The sequence below is a fragment of the Chiloscyllium punctatum genome, chromosome 4 (genome assembly GCF_047496795.1).
Source record: "Chiloscyllium punctatum isolate Juve2018m chromosome 4, sChiPun1.3, whole genome shotgun sequence".
Lineage (NCBI taxonomy): Eukaryota > Metazoa > Chordata > Chondrichthyes > Orectolobiformes > Hemiscylliidae > Chiloscyllium > Chiloscyllium punctatum.
In genome coordinates this window covers 34,293,171-34,298,526 of record NC_092742.1, presented here as the reverse complement: position 1 = coordinate 34,298,526, position 5,356 = coordinate 34,293,171, and positions in this window count along the sequence as shown.

Below are 5,356 nucleotides of genomic sequence, written 5' to 3'. Positions count from 1 at the left end.
AAAACAGTCATGTCATTGACGACCATCCCTAGTTGTTCAGAAGCCAGCCAAAATGAATGCATCTTGACTACTATCAGGACCCTGGGCACAGCCTGCATGATTTAACACCTATGGTCCTGCATCATCTGGAATCCCTTTTGGTTCTGGTGTTGAATAGGGTTGAGATGTAACACTCAATCAGCAATACATATATAATCACCTACCACCACAGGAAAACTTGAAATCTAAGTGAAGTCACATGCTCACTCCACTTGCTTCTCTCTAGCAGTAGAACATATAAGCATATGTATAATTTAGGAGAAGGTGCAAGCCATTTGGCTTCTCAAGCTTCCTCCCCCATTCAATTATCTCATGGCTAATCAGATAGTGGTGTCAACGTCACGTTTCCACTTACTTCCAATCACCTTTGAGTCCCTTGTTAGTCAAAAAACTACCTATCTCTGCCTTAAAATATTCAATGAATCTGCCTCCACAGCTCTCTGGGGAAATAAATAAAAGTACCTTGATGTGAATAAAGTTAAAAATCACACAACACCAGGTTATAGTCCAACAGGTTTAATTTGAGGCACACCAGCTTTCAGAGCCTTGCTCCTTCATCAGGTGGTAGTGACAACCACCTGATGAAGGAGTGGTGCTCCAAAAGCTAGTGCTTCAAATTAAACCTGTTGGACTATGACCTGGTGTTGTGTGATTTTTAACTTTGTACACCCCAGTCCAACACCAGCATCTCCAAATCTTGATTTGAATAGACTGTCTCAGTGACCTACCTCCCTTACACAAAAGTAAATGGTAAATTGTACGTTAATGCAAATTTCTCAAACTCCAGTCTAGAAGGAGCTCGATGCCTGAGGTTTCATTTTTATGGACATCTTCACAATAATGACCATGTGATTCACATTCCCTGTACTGATGGTACAGTTGTGGCTGCAGAAGGTAACAGTTTTCAGTTGCGGGATCATTAATGAAACATAAATAGTTCACATATTGTTTTTCACCGAGGTTTAGTTGTGAGAGTTGCTTCCTGAACAACAGGAATGTGTGTGGCTTCTACTGAGAACCCTACTTCTTCCTCTCTCCTCCACACGTCCTGTCCCTGGAAGATTCCCTCCAAAACCTTGCCCACCACTGATGTTAGGTGCACTGTTCTATAGTTCTCTGGTTTGTTCTTACTACCCTTTTTAAACAGTGGCACCACATTAGCCAACTCCAATCTTCCGGCACCTCATCTGTGACTATTAATGATACAAATATCTTAGCATGGGGCCCAGCAATCACTTCCCTAGCTTCCCACAGAGTTCTGGAGAACACATGATCTGGGGGTTTATCTACTTTTATCTACATCTAGCACTTCCTCCTCTGTAATATGGACACTTTTCAAGATGTCACCATCAATTTCCCTACATTCTATATCTTCCATGTCCTTTTCCACAGTAAACACTGATGCAAAATACTCATTTACTATCTCCTGCACCTCCTGTAGTACCACACAAAGGCGGCCTTGCTGATCTCTAAAGGACCCTATTCTCTCCCTAGTTACCCTTTTGTCCTTAATGTATTTGTAAAAACCTTTTATACTCTTATAAAGATTCACTAAATCTATCTTGTCTATACCTGACATATGCTTTCTTCTTTTTCTTAACCAAATCTACCAGCCTTTCCTTTCACTGTAACAGAAATATACAGTATCTGGACTCTCATTATCTCATTTCTGAAGGCTTCCCATTTTACAGCCGTCCCTTTATTTGCGAACATCTGTCCCCAATCAGCTTTTGAAAGTTCTTGTCAAGAGTGTAGTGCTGGAAAGGCGCAGCTGTTCAGGCAGGAATTCCTGATGAAGGGCTTTTGCCCGAAACATTGATTTTCCAGCTCCTCGGATGCTGCCTGACCTGCTGTGCTTTTTTAGCACCACACACTTGACTCTAATCTCCAACTTATCTGGTCGGCATGGACGAGTTGGACCAAAAGGTCTGTTTCCATGCTGTACATCTCTATGACTCTATGACTCTAAGCGAGTCAAACAGTCAGGGCAGACACAGACAAAGCAGAGAACAAGGTAGGACTGATAAATTAAACTGCATTTATTTCAATGCAAGAGGCCTAACAGGGAAGGCAGATGAACTCAGGGCATGGTTAGGAACATGGGACTGGGATATCATAGCAATTACAGAACCGTGGCTCAGGGATGGACAGGACTGACAGCTTAATGTTCCAGAATACAAATGCTATAGGAAGGATAGAAAAGAAGCAGGGCAGGCAGCATCCGAAGAGCAGGAGAATCGACATTTCGGGCATAAGCCCTTCTTCAGGAATTCAGGTTCCTGAAGAAGGGCTTATGCCCGAAATGTCGATTCTCCTGCTCCTCGGATGCTCCCTGGCCTGCTGTGTTTTTCCAGCACCACATTTTTCAACTCTGGTCTCCAGCATCTGCGGTCTTCACTTTCTTCAAGGATAGAAAAGAAGTCAAGAGTGGCATTTTTGATAAGGGACAGTCTTACATCTGTACTGAGGGAGGATATTCCCAGAAATACATCCAGGGAGGTTACTTGGGTGGAACTGAGAAATAAGAAAGGGAAGATTACCTTATTGGGATTGTACTATAGACCCCTAATAGTCAGCAGGAAATTGAGTTATGTGTAAGAATAGTAGGGTGGTTCTGGTAGGGGATTTTAACTTTCTAAACATAGACTGGGACTGCCATAATGTTAAGGGTTTTAAATGGAGAGGAATTGTGTGAGTCAGTATGTTAATGTTCCTATGAGAAGTCTGTGGGAAACTAGGGAAGTGATTGCTGGGCCCCTTGCTGAGATACTTGTATCATTGATAGTCGCTGGTGAGGTGCCGCAAGACTGGAGGTTGGCTCATGTGGTGCCTCTGTTTAAGAAAGGTGGTAAAGACAAGCCAGGAACTATAGACTGGCAAGTCTGATGTCAGTAGTGAACAAGTTGTTGGAAGGAATCCTGAGGGACAGGATGTACATGTATTTGGAAAGGCAAGGACTGATTAGGGATAGTCAACATGGCTTTGTGCATGGAAAATCATGTCTCCCAAACTTGATTGAGTTTTTTGAAGAAGTAACAAAGAGGATTGATGAGGGCAGAGTGGTAGACGTGATCTATATGGAATTCAGTATGGCGTTCGGCAAGATTCCCCATGGGAGACTAGTTAGCAAGGTTAGATCTCATGGAATACAGGGAGAACTAGCCATTTGGATACAGAACTGGCTCAAAGGTAGAAGACAGAGGGTGATGGTGGACGGTTGTTTTTCAGACTGGAGGCCTATAACCAGTGGAGTGCCACAAGAATCGATGCTGGGTCCACTACTTTTTGTCATTTATATAAATGATTTGGATGAGAACACAAGAGGTATAGTTAGTAGGTTTGCAGATAACACCAAAATTAGAGATGTAGTGGACAACGAAGAAGGTTACCTCAGATTAAAACGGGATCTTGATCATAGGCCAATGGGCTGAGGAGTAGCAGATGGAGTTTAAGTTAAATAAATGCGAGGTGCTGCATTTTGGGAAAGCAAATCTTAGCAGAACTTTGACACTTAATGATAAGGTCCTAGGGAGTGTTGCTGAACAAAGAGACCTTGGAGTGCAGTTCATTTAGCTCCTTGAAAGTAGAGTCGCAGGTAGATAGGGTAGTGAAGAAGGTATTTGGTATGCTTTCCTTTATTGGTCAGAGTATTGAGTACAGGAGTTGGTAGTTTATGTTGCGGCTGTACACAGGATATTGGTTAGGCCACTTTTGGAATATTGTGTGCAATTCTGGTCTCCTTCCTATTGGAAGGATGGTGTGACACTTGAAAGGGTTCAGAAAAGATTTACAAGGATGTTGCCAGGTTTGAATGATTTGAACTAAAGGGAGAGGTTGAATAGGCTGGGGCTGTTTTCTCTGGAGCATCGGAGACTGAGGGGTGACCTTACAGAAGTTTATATAATCATGAAGGGCATGGAGTGGATAAATAGACAAAATCTCTTCCCTGGGATGGGGAATCCAGAACTAGAAAGCATAGTTTTATGGTGAGACGGGAAAGATATGGAAGAGACCGAAGGGGCAACTTTTTCACACAAAGCTGCCAGGGGAAGTGGTGGAGGCCAGTACAATTGAAACATTTAAAAGGAATCTGGATGGGTATATGAACAGAAATGTTTGGTGGGATATGGGCCGGGTGCTGGCAAGTGGGACTAGATTAGGCTGGGTTATCTGGTCAGCATGGACAAGTTGGATTGAAGGGTCTATTTATGTGCTGTACATCTCTATGACTATGTATTTCGCAGTGCAGAGTTAAGAGAGGGATTTGTTTGGATATTGAGTTCTTAAATTGCATCTTTGCTGTTGAATTAGTGTGACATGCTGTTTCATGTCATGATGACCCTACTCTGTATTGTTCTGATGGATGCTCACTGTACACATGATAAAGCCAGCAAAAATCTGGCACTCGACCGTTCTGACCCTTGACAGGGTTTATGTGCCACAGATACCAACTTGAAACTGTAAGAGAACTAACTAATAATGCAAAATAAAAGCCTGAACTTCTCGCCCTCAGGATAAAAGCAAAATACTGTGAATACTGGAAATCTGAAATTAAAAAAAACCAAAGTGCTGGAGAAACTCAGTTGGTCTGGCAGTATCTTTCTTTTATCATGTCCTCCCCTGCCCCATCACAGTTACTGTCCTTTCAAGTCTGGCAGGAGACACACCATTGTTCTGACATACTCACATTCCGGTCTGAACTAATATCCTTTTTCTGCCAGCAGCCTACACCCACTATCCCCACCCCAGACCCCCCACCCCTCAAATAATAGCAAAAATGTTGTCCCCTTCACACTTCATCTTTGATGAAGAGTCATCTCGACGAAACATTAGCTTGCTCTCTCTCCATGGATGGTGTCTGACGTGCTGTGATCTCCAGCATTTGTTGTTCCCTTAATGGAAATAAACTGGGTCAACACCTCGAGTCCAATCTGACTTTTCTTCTGAGTTCATGTATTCTCAACCACAGGGTTTTAATTTTAGAGCCCAACTTTACCAAAGTGTGAGGGTCGGAGGGGGGGGGAGAGGTTATTTAGCCTGTTTGGCCCCTGTGCGTGAAGAATCCTACCCTTGCCACGAAAGCTCCTGCTGCAGCTTCAGGGAAGTGCAAGATGGTCAAGGAAAGATCAGGCTACTGCAGTGACAAGGTGAAAGCACCGTGGGGCTGAAGGCGAGTCTTTGTAGCTGACATTTACTTTAAGAAAAAATCGGCGATCCAAATCATACACTCGACGTCTGCCCTTTCTGGAGCTGAAGTTACAGGTGACAACTGGAACGGGCTCAGACAGTTCCAGTGGATCTTCATTACTTGCTTGCA